The 15,294-nt window shown below is 45.4% G+C and overlaps 1 protein-coding gene across 1 annotated transcript in view; it reads left to right on the plus strand.

The window, feature by feature from the left end:
- RAB11FIP4 (RAB11 family interacting protein 4) overlaps window positions 1-15,294 on the plus strand; it is a 351,994-nt gene that overhangs the window by 169,442 nt on the left and 167,258 nt on the right. The window lies entirely within an intron of this gene.

Below are 15,294 nucleotides of genomic sequence, written 5' to 3' on the forward strand. Positions count from 1 at the left end.
ACTGCTGGTCCCTGGCTGACCACCTCCTCGTCCATCAGAAGACCTCGGATGGAGGCCCAACTAACTCCAGCCGGCCTCGGTACCCAAGGGCTCAACCTGCGGGGAACGAGGGCTGGTATTGGCAAAGCTCCAGCCGGCCTCCGTCAGTCAGGCAGCTTCGCCAACCAATGGTGGGGACCCGTAGGGCTTGCCCTGTGGGTAGCACCAACTTCACCTCGGCTCAAAGGTCCACCTCCGGCACAACAGGGCGCAACAAATTGATGTAAATGATTTAAAAAAAAGTTTTGTTAGGTGGCTAGAACTGCCCAGGACTTTATTGAATATAGGGTCCTTAGCTATTTGTCTTCAGCTGGCCAAAAGCTGGGTAGATTTGCAAACATTTTGATCATGTTTCTCAGGCAGTAGATAAAGTGCTTGTGGTTGCTGGTGATAGCCATTTGAGGTTAGGGGCAAGCCAGGACAAAGGATACCACCCAAAGCCAACAAAGAAACAAGCACATTTCTTCCAACCCTCTGAGAGGGACTCTCATCATCAGGGCATTTCTGAATCTATAATACCCACCCAACGAAGTGAGAAAACAGATAAAAAGAGCCAGGCAAATACCTAGGAACAATCTACTACAGGACCATCCCAAAAAAGAAAATAAACCTAAGACATCTGGTAGTCACCTACAGCTAGCTGCCAGCTAAATCTAATACTAAAATGTATCAGCAGTGGACTGTGATGTTTTCCTCTTGCAGGCTCTGGGGGGTAGCCCTATCCTGGCTTACCCCTGCACGGAGGACTGAAATCTGCTCATCTGTGTAAAGGAATATGATTTTTGGTAGATGGGTACAAGAAGAAAAAGGAATAGCGATCAATGTGCATTTGTTGATTGTATTAAATGTCAGGTGTGTTGATTTTATGAGTGTATTATTTGTGATCCACACTGGACGAAATGTTTCAGAAGCTGCAGAATTTAAGATTTGAAATAAATAAAATAATAAATAAGGGCCAGATGTATTTTGTGTTGGAGAATGCGGGATATAAGGCGTTTAAATAATAATTAAAAAAAATTAATTAATAAAGGCTTTTTCCAATTCTGTGAAGGCTTTTTGCCCAGTCTATGTCTAAAAGGGGGAAAGTGTGGTAACTCATGCCCTTTGTGTCTATGGGAAAAATACTTAGCACATTTTGCCCCTAAATTTGAAGCTAGAAGTTCATTCATTTTTGATGTCTCAAATGATACAGCCAATTTCTGTTCACCAGGGGCGGCTTAAGGCAATCTGCTACCTGAGGCAAGGGATGAGATGGTGCTCCCCTCACCTCCCAAGATGTGACACAAGTCAAACCACTAAGAGGATGGGGAGGGAGGGAATCCCTTGGAGTGTGGCTTTTTCAGGGATTTGAAATGCTAGGGACCTGGGGGAGGCGGACGCCTGGATTCCCAGTGGAGTGGCAGATAGAGTTTTAGTGATAATATTTATAGGAAGCTGGCAACCCCTGCCTGGAACCCTACCACCCACCTTCCATCCTTCCCCAGCATTTACCTCCAGGGGAAGTGGGAAGTGGGTGAATGGTGAGGGTCTGTGTGTGGCACAACCGGGCTGCAAGCGTATTAGGAACCCTAGGTGAACCTTATAGTCTTGCACTCTTCCCCCCACCACACACAATTCAAAATTATGCATTTATAGTAACAGTTTTTTTGTGAAAAAGGAATTTACAGTCTTCTGTGATTAAAAATATAACTTATGACAACATGCATATTTACATGCACTGATGTGGTGCCAATGAGGAAACCCTACAAAAAGACCCTTGGAAACTATATGATGTTAGGCCTATTGTAAAGTTCATTGGGTTTGGGCTTGGCCTTCAGAAAGCAATGAGTAAACTGAATAACAATTACAATATAGTAAACTTTCCATACCACAACAGCACTAACTAACTGCACTCAAGACTCAATAGACAGCCACCTAGGGGCCGATGCAATACACTGAAAAAAAGGACAGAAAAGCAGAAAAAATTGCTTTTCTGTACTATTTTTCAAGTTAAAAAAAAAACGAAAAAAAAAAAACTCTGCCGGCTGCTTCGAAGATCGCTGATATGCTCTGCATCGGTTTTCTTAACTGACCAGCTGCAGTAATGAAAACCGACGCCGATGAAGTTGGCGTCGCTTTTCATACCCGGCTGACTGCAGTTATGAAAACCGCTCATAGTTGAGCCATGCGAAACCACTGAATTATCTGTATGCGCCCAGGATGGTGTCTAAGTAAGAGAGCAAAGGCTGCATTTCAGCAAGCTCAGAACACACCATGACTGAGGCCAAATGCACGAAAGCACACACCCAGTTTATGAATCTCTCTTTGAGTGGCCTTGGCTGCTTCCAGCTCCTTTCTCCTCTCCTGCTTAGTCTGGCCCTGCCTCCTATGTCCCTCCATCAGGTGGAACAAATCAGTGTAGTGCCTGTGTCTGATACGCCTAAGGGGCCTGGGCACCAATTCCCAAAGTTCATGTTCCGATTTCAGCCGCTCATGGGGGGTGGACAACGTTCTCCCGGTCACACCGGCGCGCCATAGAAGCAGATTCTGAACTTTGGAAGAGGAGAAGGAGCTGGAAGAGCTACTAAGTGAGGAAGGCAAAAATGACACCTGCCTGTGTCTCGGCTGCTTGCACCTATCCCTGTCTTTGCGCTCCTTTAGTAGAACTTCTTCTATGCCTTGGGCATCAGGCTTACCCTGTTCCTCGTCAGGCCACTCCAACAGTGAAGGGATCCTTGGAGGCGGCCTCGGAGTCAAGGATCTGTGAGCAGCGCTGTGATGAGACACTGCAGAGAGCACTGAAGACGAGTGATGTCTCAGACTGCGAGTGTCGCCAACTCCGTCTCGCATGTGGGCCATCCAAAGGCGCTGCAGGCCGTTCTCTGCGACTGTGGCTGCCTCTGAATTGGGCAGGGAAGTGGCTATGTTCTCCAGATCCCTCACCACTATCGGGATATGGTGAGAAATCTCAGTGTGGGGCGGTGGAGATCGAAATGCAGTAGGGGAATAGTGAGGCCATCTATCCCACCTCGGGGGCAAGCTGTGTTGTATCGGTGCTAAGAGCACCAATGCCGCTGCTGCTACCTTCCGACGCTTTTCCTCTTTGACCCCCGTTTTTTGCCAAAATAGCCGAATTATGCTTTCCAAAAGGGGCCTTTTAGGACTTTCCCCCATACTTTGTGGTTCCCTTATTAGTAACATTTGCTCATCGAGGTGGCCCAGGTGCCCTACCTCCTCCCCGTCGGCTTCTAACTCCCCTGTGGTCAGAAACGCCAGCGGGCAGGAGAACCACAGGGTCCCGAACCAATGGGCACCTCGGGGATGGGGGTGCCTAAAACCCCTGTAGTGCACTGTGCTGGGGCCTGCTGAGCTACAGTCGAGGAGTTGAACCTCAGGGACATTTGTACAAATGTTGACAGCACCTCCTTATGATAAACGCAACCCAGACGGGTATCGGCAGAATCGCAACAAATTAGGAGATTTTATTATTATATTTTTTGGAGTGCGACAGGAATCGACAGGAGCGCAGCGGAAAACGGCGGGCAGCTCTAATATTTAGAGCCTAATGGGCTGTACAGCCCAAGGTCCCGCTGCAAAGTTCCCCACAGAAAGCAAAAGAAGCTCAAACTTCCTTTACAGCAGGAAGTGGAAAAACTTGTTAGAGCTTCTACTATAATAATAATAATTTTTTTTTTTTTAGTCCAATGAGGACTCACCCAGAAGGCCAGGCATGGAGATTCAAAGCAGGAAGAAACAAAACTGCTCCGCTCGGGGGCCCGAGGAGGAAGAGACTAAGCTGAGGGGAGCCGGTGGGTTTTAAATTACCTGCTGGCTATCCTTCCCCCAATGCAGTGGCGCGCTCTCCCTCCTGGCCAATCGGGTGACCCGGCGTCAGGGCACGTCCAGATGATGTTGCCGCCCACGATGCTGGGCCAATTGGGTGGGAGCAACGTCACAGGTGACACCACCACGATGCCAGCGGAAAGGCACCGACACGGTGGGGGCGGCCGCCCCACGGGTGCATCAGGCGCTCGGTTATTCATGGCGCTTGCACATCTATGCTGGGGGGGCTGCCCATGAATTGCAGGAGGACCTTGTGAGACTGGAAGATTGGGCTTCCGATTGGCAGAGGAAATTTTACATGGACAAATGCAAAGTGATGCATATAGGGAAAAATAACCCATGCTATAGTTACACAATGTTAAGTTCCATATTAGGAGTTACCATCCAGTAAAGAGATCTAGGCATCATAGTGGATAATACATTGAAATCGTCCGCTCAGTGTGCTTTGGTGATCAAAAAAGCAAACAGAATGTTAGGAATTATTAGGAAGGGAATGGCGAATAAAACAGAGGATGTCATAATGCCTCTGTATCGCTCCATGGTGTGATCGCACTTTGAATACTGTGTGCAATTCTGGTCACCGCATCTCAAAAGGATATAGCTGCCCTGGAGAAAGTGCAGAGAAGGGCGACCAAAATGATAAGGGGCATGAAACAGCTGTCCTATGAGGAAAGGCTAAAGAAGTTAGGGCTGTTTAGTTTGGAAAAGAGACAACTGAGGGGATATGATAGAAGTCTACAAAATCATGAAAGGATTTTAACAAGTTCATGTAAATCTGTTATTTATTCTCTCAGATAATAGAAGGACCGGGGGCACTTAATGAAGTTAGCAAGTAGCTAATTTAAAACAAATTGACGGAAATTCTTTTTCACTCAGTGCATAGTTAAGTTCTGGAATTCATTGCCAGAGGATGTGGTTACAACAGTTAGTGTAACTGGGTTTAAAAAAGGTTTGGATAATTTTCTAGAGGAAAAATCCATAAACTGTTATTACGGTAAATTATTAGCAATAGTAGCTTTTAATTTATCTAATGTTTGGGTACTTGCCAGGTACTTGTGACTTGGACTGGCCACTGTTGGAAACAGGATACTAGGCTTGATGGACCCTTGGTCTGACCCAGTATGGCATATCTTATGTTATGTTCTTATGCCTGCAGGGTCTGGGAACCCCGCAGGCATGTCATCATCCCATGCAGCCGCTGGGGTCTTTTTTCTGCCTGTGGGATTTGGGGGCACTTGCAGCTCCCCCAACGTTTTGCCATCTGTGGCAGCTGCCTCACCCTGCCTAATGATAGAACTGCCCTGCCACTCACTATGCAACAAGCTACAGTACAATACATACAATAGCAAGCCAGAATCCATCAGTGGCCCCATGGCATGTACTATGTGTCTCTACAGGAAATTTAATCAAGAAAATACATAACTGATACATCATGCAAACTACATGGCAGACCATGAGCATCACAAAAATAGAAACATAATTCAAAAAATCAAAACTGAACTAAGCAAGGTACTGCGAACTGCAACATACCCATAGAAAATAGCCACTGCTATTACTAGCAACGGTAACATGGAATAGACTTAGTTTTTGGGTACTTGCCAGTTTCTTATGGCCTGGATTGGCCACTGTTGGAAACAGGATGCTGGGCTTGATGGACCCTTGGTCTGACCCAGTATGGCATGTTCTTATGTTCTCTCATTGGGCCACATTGGGCAGGGTGGTACAGCCAGGTATCGCCATTCACTACTCAATATATTTGCTAAGTTTGAACTTTGTTGGATTGCGACCTCCTGTTTAATCAGTGTTATACACATGTGTCTTCTTTTCTTTCATGCATCAGTAATTAGGACTGTGTGTTTGTGATCATGGGATATAACAAATCAGTAATTATTCTTTGTATCCTATTACTTCCATGAGTTTTACAATTACTAAAATCATCATTTATTGTATTTCATGTTATGTCTTTCATTATTTTCTGATATATTTTTGTTTTCCATGATGTCTGCTGTCTTCTGCTTCAGCTTTTGAGCACATCTATCAACAGGGCCAAATATACTGAAGGGTCAGGACTTAATTTGTGGGGAAATGGCCTGGAATGCAGTTCTGGCACTTTTTTTAAGAGTCACAGCAGCAGGGGCTGTTCTGCTGCACCCCTCCAATTCAGGCAAAATTAAAGGAAGGAGTTGAGCCTGGAGAGGAATTTAGAAAACAGCGGCTTTCACTAATCCAATCCCTTCTCTCCTCTTCCCCTTCCCCTCCTGTCCTAGAGAGAATAGAAGGGGAAGGGGTGATACTGAAGTATTACTGCAGAACAAAGAACAGACACAAAAAGGGGTTGAATTAGCATGTTTGAAATTTATGAGACGTAGTGCCTGTTGTCAAGACTTTAACCCTGGCCTTGATAATTAGCACTACAGTTTCAAACTTCTGCTCATTCAGTACCTTTTTGTGTCTGTTACCCAGGGCTTAATTTTTGGTAGAATTACCCATAATGGCATTGTGCCACCTTTTATTTGAAACCCAAGGATCCAGAGTGATGTAAATCAATCCTGGCTCCCCCGCGGAAACCTAACAGAGCTGGTGGAATAAATCAGTTCCAACTCCCTGCAGAAAGAGAACAGAGCTGGTGTTGGCATGGATCATTTCTGGCCCCAGAGGAAGCAGAGCAGAGCGTTGGAGCTGCTTACCCTGAGAAGGGAGCAGCCACATGGCTTTGATTTTTGTTCAATTTCCTGGCACAGTTGAGGAGGCCATGAGGGAAAATGGCCAAGACTGAAAAGGCACAAGGTGAATGCCTGTCCGCCTCACTGCTTCTGCTGCTGCTGGGTATGTCGGCTTCCTGGCCTATTGTAGCCTACTTTGCTGGCTTCTCAGGCCCTGCCGCCTTGTCATTTACTGAGCGCTGTTGGGTGAAGAATGGCTGGGGGTTGAGTACTGGTAGGGACTGGAGAATCACTGAGGTAAGGAGGGAGGAGGAGAAGGAAGGAAAAGGAAAAGCGTGAATGCTAGAGTGTGCGCTTGCATGTGCTTGCGCCTAGCATAAAGGGATTTCATATCCAGCTGGCTCTTTCCCCTTCCCCCTCACACAGGTCAACCCTGCCCTGGCTCTGACCCCCACCCCCCCCTTCACTCCACAGTTCCATTTCTTCTTTGTTTACAAATTAAGCACTGTAGAGGGTTATTCCCATTTTGTGTCTATGGGAAAAATGGAAATAACCCTTAGTATTTTTGGCCCTATATTTGTTGATGTATGTGCTCATCTGGCCAATACTTAAGTTTAATTAGTTAAACTTTCAGCATGTTTACTGTGTATTCTGGCTTGTTTGGCATAATATTGTGACTAGAGGGCAAAGATCCCCATATAAAAAACTTAAATAAATAAATAAAATAAAATAAATTAACTAAAGCAGCCCCTGTTCTCAATGTTCGTCTGTCAACTGGATTATAAACTCTGCAGAATGGGAACTGACTCTTCTCTGTCTGTCCAGTGCTGCTTAATCTTTGTAGAGCTACATAAATGTTTAATAGTAGTACTAACCCATGTCATCTTCCAAACTTAGAATACACACAAATAAGTTGCCTCCACAAACACTTATATAATTGTGATGTCTTTATGAACCTATAAGCATGCTGGCGGGTAATATTATCATCCGTCAAAAAACCTCCTGACTGTTCACAGACCAGAGGGCACAGGAGCAGGAGATAAGTCTCGTTTTTTAATTTAAAAAAAAACCAAAAGTATGTATAAAAAACATTTTTCATTGATTTAAAAACAAAATAAAAAATGGATGGTCTGGAGGTTTTTTGACCAATGATATTACCCGTCAGCAAGTTTATAGGTTCAGATTGAACAAGGCATGTGGGATTCTGAGGTCTTTTCCTCCATTTAAAACAAGATTTATTTGACATAAAGACATCACAATTATATAAGTGTTTGTGGAGGCAACTTATTTGTTTGTATTCTAGGAATTTTTGCTTTCTGTTTGCCTAAGATGGTTGGAATCTTCCAAACTTACCCATGTTAGCTCACAGCCCAATACATACTCTGTACCGCCTTCATGCATGACATCACTGAAGGAGAACAGATCATAAGGGGAAAATATATCATAAGGGGAAAACGCAAAACACTGAGATTAAAAAAAAAAGGCAGGAAAATATAGTTAATAGAAACAATTTATAAAAAAAAAAAAAAATGTGTGAGAAGTACATAAAAGAATGTTTATATGGTCACCTAATTATAGTTAGAATAGCACATAAAAGCTATTCCAGAAAGAGCTCATTGGGTGTTAAAAGTAAACTTGTAGACTGACAAGCTCTTGCTTTGGGGAAAGCGACCCATTTCAGTCCCACAGCGACTCCGCTCTCAACAGTTTAGGGGCCCTGTTGGCATTTGATTGGGAATGCCTGGAGCAGGCCACGATGGTAAAGGCTTCCCAGACGGCGGTTGGTCTCTTGGCAACAAGGACACAGTTGAAAACCTCTCCTGGAGCTCAGAGGAGGCAAGAGCATGTCCCAGGCCTCCACCCAAGGGACCTTCTGGCCATAGTCAAGGAAAGAAAGCGAGGAGCTGGGCTCAAAGGGAGCCTGTGCCTACCAGCGAAAGCCACACTTCCTTAAGCTGGCCCGTTTCCCCTGGCTGGTAAGAAGGCAACTTTGTTTCTAGGAACTAATAGTGAAGTAGACATATGGGCCCTTTTTTGGGGGGTGGGGGTGCATTTTTAGTAAGTTCTGCTTCCCGACACTGATTTAAACACTGCCAATGTGCAGAACTCCTGCATCACACGATCCTTTCTTCTTTTCACTGACAAACTGCTTCGGTGTTGATGCAGTCGAAACGAAATTACGGTAAAAGTGTCCACATGGTAGGGACTTTTTAACGTTTCTGCTGCAAAAAAAAAATAATAATAAAATAAACGTTTTACAGACTGATGGGATTGCAGCTGGCAGCCTGTGAGCCAGTGAGAGTGGAACGAGCTGGTGTGGGGTTGAGGGATTGCTGCGATGGGGTTAGGCGTGTGGGGGTTATTGGTGATGGGGGGGAGGGGAGGGGAGTGAAAAGGTATTTGAGGCAGCGGGGATGAGTCTGTGGTTTACCAGAGATGGCAGCCTGGGAGCTATTTTAAATTATACTCCAAAACATGCCATAACCAAATGAATCGCTCTGTCCGATGAGGAAACAATTGCAAATCTCAACCAGAAAATGTTCTTCCTTAATTTAGAAACCTGATAAGGATTTTTTTTTTTTTTTAGCCTTGCACACAAAATGAAACAAAGCATTTCTTATTTCATTGAGAGGGAAAGTAATTACCAACCAATTATTGAAATACTACTTGCTGCCACATAAAAAGCTGCGCGGCAGTACTTCAAGACTGTACATGGAGCTGCTTCTGTTTCTTTCCTCCAAGCTCTTCAGACGTGTGATTTTAAGATTAACTTTAAATGCCACTTTTTTGAGCTTTTGCTGTATTTTCTAAACGACACTTGAAGCAGGAATAAATAGGGTGCTTCCGAGTTTAATGTTAGCTCACTGCTCAGTTCTGCTCTGTACTAATCTTTCTCCTTTCTGCCTTGTCTCAGTCGATGGTATCGTGCACTTTTCATTTTAGAATTCATCTTGTCTGCTTGCCTGATTGTGTTCTGAGAAAGCCTCCTGCCTCTAGGCTACGCTTCAGCGGCGTGTGCGGTGCTTACAGATCAGATGTGTTCTTTCTGTGCTACTTTACTTAACACTTTAAGCATTTTACTGTTAGGTCAGTACAACAAAGATGTTGGCATTGAATTAAGAACGAATTTGAAACTGTGCATAGGATCTCAAAAGGCTTTTGCAGGCAAGGAATTTAAAAACAAAAAACAACCAACCAACCATACATTCAGCCACTTGTGGGGAAAGATAGATGTCACAGGGACTGACTCTACTCAGTGCTTGGAGAATGCCAGATAATCTCAAATGAGGGATTACAAAGGAACTACTATAACATTATTATTGCTCAGTTCCATTTGGGTAAGTTTAGGTGGGAAAGTGAATTTGTTTTCCTGAAGTTATCATGAAAATTAGTGGAAGAGGGCCCTGGATCCCAGTATGATAGTCTGCCTACCCATTAGACTTCACCCTACCAATATGTCAAAGATATAATCTGTTCAAAATGTACTTGCTCCAGACTGGCTTCCATCTGATGCAGTAGTGCAGAATGAATTGCATTTGACTTCCATCTGGGATGGGGAGTCATTCAGATGACTGAATATGACAAGACTGGTTCCTTCTGACTCTCAGACATTTGCAGTATTTCAAAGTATGGTGGTATAACTGGAAAATTAGCTTACTGGTACAGTACACGCTTGCCTTCATTCAAGTTTAACAATGAATGACATATACTATTCAGTAGTAATTATTAAAAGAAAGTATGCAATTCAGGAAATGCCTGGAAATATATTTTGTGATTAGCTTTTTTTGGCTGTCTCTGATACATAGGACCTGTCTCAGCCAGCTTTCTCACATGTACAGTGTCTCTAAGTGGGTTTGTCTTGCCTGCACCTAGACAGGAATGAACCTCATTCCTAAACCAAGATATATTTGGAATGATCTCATTCTCTCAACTTTACTGCTAATGCTACTTCTGGGGGAATTTGGCATTGCACGCTTGCACAGAATATTCCTCTGCAGAATTCTACATTTGCCCCAAAGAATTAGGCATGGAGACCAGTAAGTAGCAGCAATGACATTGGGGGCTTGCGCGGGCTGGAAGAGAAGGAATAGCATTAGTGTCAGCTGGAAGTGAGAGAGGAGCAGTGGCGGGCTGGTCTCTGTGGACTGGAAAAGAGTTGGGAGAATCAGCTTTGGCTTATGCAGACCAGAAAAGATGAGCCTGCAGCATTGGCCTTGGCTTGTGCAGCCTGTTCAAAGGAGGGAGCAGTGGGGATATGGTAGTGCCTGAATGAGCGAGGTAAGGAGGAAGCTTGGTGGAAGGGTAGGAGACAGCTGGGGGTCTTGCAAAAGAGGGGGTGCTAGAGTGAGGGGAGGGACCTAGGGGAGCGAAGCTGGGGAGAGGTTCAAGCTTTATGGGAGACTTCCTGGGGGGCAGGGGGGAGAGATGGAATGGGGACAGAGAGAAAGCTGTTGGGGGAAATGTGATGGGAGAGGAGTCAACCCTGGGGAAAGGAGGAGGAAGACAGCAAACTCGGGGATTGATCCGAGGGGAAGGAGAGATCAATCATGAGGAAGTGATACAAGCCATAATGGGAACAGAGCTGGGGAGGGTTATTATGGTTGGGGGAGAGGAGAGGAGAGCAGTCTGGAGCCAGGCTTATGATGAGAAAATTCTGCACAAAACATAAACAATTCTGCATCTTTGAGTAATAACTTATTTTTGTATTGCATTACAAATGAATTCTTACTCAAAGTCAGTGATTATATTTTGTTATCTGAAAAAAAACCAGTTTGCACAATTTTAAAATATATGTAGAATTTGTAATTTTTGAGTAAAATGCTGTTCTTAATATTTGCATTGTGCCAAAGACAGCTTCCTTCTGGAGTTCATAGGATGTAGAATGTATTGGCAATATATCAAAATGGAAAGTTTATTTAATTCAGGCCAGTGGCACCAAATACAATTGGGATTATTTCTGTATCTTTCAATGTATGCTTTTCTTGCTCTATACATTTCCCTCCAGTTTGATAAAAGTAAGGGGGAACCCCAATTTCTCATATAGATCTTGTTCGGAGGGAGGGAGAATTCCTGGCAGAGGAACCATCTACCATTGAACTGCTGTTCTTCAAAAACTTTTAGCTCCTTCTTCTTCCAACATGTGATCATTGAAATGTGAAACAGAAAGCAGTTAAGACTGTGAGAAAAGGTGAGAAGGGGCAGCTGAGAATGTACCATGAGCAGCATATAGAAATATCACTCAGATGTGCTGCAAATAAGTTAGCATCCATCTCTAGACATTTACTAATTATGTGCATGAAATGAATGGACGTCTCCTGAACAGGAGGTGTTCCCTTTCCTCCTGTATCTGGGTGAATCTGGTGAACTGTAATACTTAGGAAAGTGAGGATGCAGCAATGTGTGGGCACAGCAAGGGCGTAGAGTCGCACAGCTCTGCCAGGGCCTTCATCATTCCTACCACTACCACCTCCTCTCTGTTTTTAGTGCTGGTGCCCTTACTGACCAGAACCCATCAGTTCAATGTGGGACTCATGAGTGGGTTGACATTCATTTGGCCTAGAACAGGGCTTCCCAAACCTGTCCTGGGGACCCCACAGCCAGTCCAGCTTTCAGGATATCCACAATGAATATGCATGAGATACGTTTGCATATACTGATGGGATGCAAACGTATCTCATGCATATTCATTGTGGATATCCTGAAAACTGGACTGGCTGTGGGGTCCCCAGGACAGGTTTGGGAAGCCCTGGCCTAGAAATACATTTGCCATGTTTGTGAGCATCTGCTTTCCAGTGTATAGCCCAATGTTAAAACTGTCTACTTTTCCCCCCACCCCCCCACCAGCCTTTGATGTAGTTGATGGGGAGCTAGCCAAAGTTTCCATGCTTCACCGGGCTACACTTATTGCACCCTCATGTTGCTCCAAGCAGCACTGAAAAACTGAAGGTTCCCTGGGAAGATGAAAGCAGTTAAATGAGGATGGTTTCTACTGAAAGTAGTACTGCTGTGAAAGAACAGTGGAAATGGATTAATTGGCTGGAATCAGAGACTTTGGGGTAGATTTTCAAAGGGTTGCGCGCGTAATATACGCGCGCAACCCCCCCGAAAACCTACCCCTGCCTCCTCCTGCGCACGCCGAGCGTAAACCCCGGGACGCGTGTATGTCCCAGGGCTTGCAAAAAGGGGCGGGGCATGGGCGGTCTGGGGCGGTCCGGGGGCGGGGCCCGAGCCTCCAGGCACAGTGGCCTTTTGCCGCTGTGCCCGGGATCGTGGGCTGGCTGGTGCATGTAAGTTACGCCTGCCAGGAGGCAGGCGTAACTTCTTCAACAAAGGTAAGGGGGGGGGTTCTAGGTAGGGCTGGGGGTGGATTAGGTAGGGGAAGGTAGGGGAAGGGGCGGGGCAGAAGGAAAGTTCCCTCTGAGGCCTCTCTGAAATCGGAGTGGCCTTGGAGGGAACGGAGGTAGGCTGCGCGGCTTGGCGCGCACAAGTTGCACAATTGTGCACCCCTTGCGCGCGCCGACTCTGGATTTTGTAACATGCACGCGCCTGTGCGCGCATGTTATAAAATCGGGCGTAGATTTGTTCGTGCTGGGTTGCGAGAACAAATCTGCGCCCGCGCACAGGTTTTAAAATCTGCCCCTCAATATCCATTTTTTTGCTTGGGCTAGAAAGTCGGCGAGATATGCGCAAAGCCGCCGAAACGGATGTGACAAATGCGCATCCGTAATAAAAATCCCTATTTTTTTTCTTGACACTGTTTCATTTTTTTGGCCAAGCAGGCACTGTCATTCAGAGTTAATAACAAAAGATCTAATTTAAGCAACTATAAAAATGACATACAAATTGCTGCTCTCTTAAGCAAGTATTATAAAATGAGTAATTGCATAGCAGCTCATTAAGATAATGCAGCTCTTAAAAATCAAGATTCAATATTCGCTAATGAAGCTCTCAGGCAGCAGCAGTCAGGCATATCCCCAAGGCAGCACTGCCCTTTCCCCTAACTCTCCCCCCCGACCCCAGCCCCCTGGGAAAATTTGCATGCTCTTCAAAAGAAAATGCAGTCTTTAATATTAATAAGAATGGATTAATAGTTTCATAATCCAGTTTTTTTAGTACTTCTGTAAGTAGTAACTTTATTGCTCCCCCCATCCCTCCATTATTCCAGTTGCATCCCTTCCATCCACAAGGCAAAATTTATTAACTTAGCACTTAGCGGCATAGAATGAATTTGAATCTATGGAAGCTCATTGTTTGCTGGTGTTCCGCTAGGTAAGCCAACAAATGTGCAGAAAGCCACAGAGCTAAGACTTGCATGAACTCTTGTCCCTTAGCTCTAAATAGCAGTGGGAAGAAGAAGTTCACAAAGCTCATTAAAACAAGGAGGTCCCTACAGTGATTTTATCTGCAGAGGTCCCTGAGCCGAAAACCAACACAGTTTTGTTTGTGAAGATTTGCTGGATCATAATTTGACAATTATAACAATTAACCTTGTAGGATTACAGATGCACTGTTGTAATCAAGTTTAGCTACAAAAAGAAATAACTAACTTTAATATATTTATTATTTTAATGTGATTACTGCCGGTGGTCATATAAATGAAGGACCCAGAATATTAACTATGTCCAGTTGTGTGGTAGTGTTACGATGTAACCAGATAAACAGTGGCATGTGGTCAGGGCCTTTAAGGGATTCAATGAATCCCCAGCCAATAGACATCGCTACAGGGCGGCAAGTGCCACCCCAGATTTATACATTGGATCGGGCAGGGATAAACCAAATCCCTGCCCAATCCAATCAATGGCATCACACCTTGCTACACCTCCTCCCCCCATGGGCAGCAGGAATCGTGTTTAGCCAAACGTCATCTCCTGCTGCTGCAGGGCCAGTTTTGCAGCTCTTACCGCAATATCAGCCCTGCAACAGCAGGAGATGACATTTGAATAAATGTGACTTCTGCTGCTGCCTACCTCTCAACTCAGCAGGCCACTGTGGAGCTTGTCCCGCAGCGGCTGAAGAGAGAAGGATGCAGTAGCTGCCAGTGGACCCCATCCCACTGGAGGCCAAAGAGAGAAGAAGAACTCGATGGCCACTAGCGGACCCTATCCTGTTGGCAGCTGAAGAAGAGGCCCAGGCCCTATATATATATGTGTGTGTGTGTGTGTCTGGATGACTGCTTGGGTGTGTGTAGAGGGGTGACGGTTGGTGTAGGTGGATGTCTGTGGGTGAGTGTGGCTGGGTGAGAGCCTGGGTGGGGGTGCTTGTGTATGTGTGACTGCCTGTATGTGTGTGGATGACTATCTGGGTGACTGAGAGCCTGGGTGTCTGAGAGCCTGGGTGTCTGAGAACCTGGTTGTGTGTTTGTGGGTGGATGATATCTGTGTACATGTGGGTGAGAGGCTGTGTGGTTTTGTGTGTGAGCGAGACTGTGTGGGGGTGGATGAGTTAAAGCTTGTGTGTGTGACTGCTTTTGTTTGTGTGGGGGTGAGGGCCTGTGTGTGTGTGTATGTGTGACTATGTGGGTGGGTGACTGTCTCTCTGTGTGTGGATGACTACCTGAGTGGGTGGGTGAGATCCTGTGTATTTGTGGGTGAGAAGCTGTGTGTGTGTGTATGTGTGGGAATGGGTGGGTGCGTGACAGCCTTTGTGTGTGGGGTGTGAAAGCCTGTGTGTGTGTATGTGTGCCTGTCAGTGTGTGAGTGTGGGTGGATGACTGTAGGGGTGTGTGTGTGTGTTTGGGTGGGTAGGTGACTGCCTGTGTAGGTGAGCCCAT

Source organism: Rhinatrema bivittatum, chromosome 4, assembly GCF_901001135.1.
Source record: "Rhinatrema bivittatum chromosome 4, aRhiBiv1.1, whole genome shotgun sequence".
Taxonomy (NCBI): Eukaryota; Metazoa; Chordata; class Amphibia; order Gymnophiona; family Rhinatrematidae; genus Rhinatrema; species Rhinatrema bivittatum.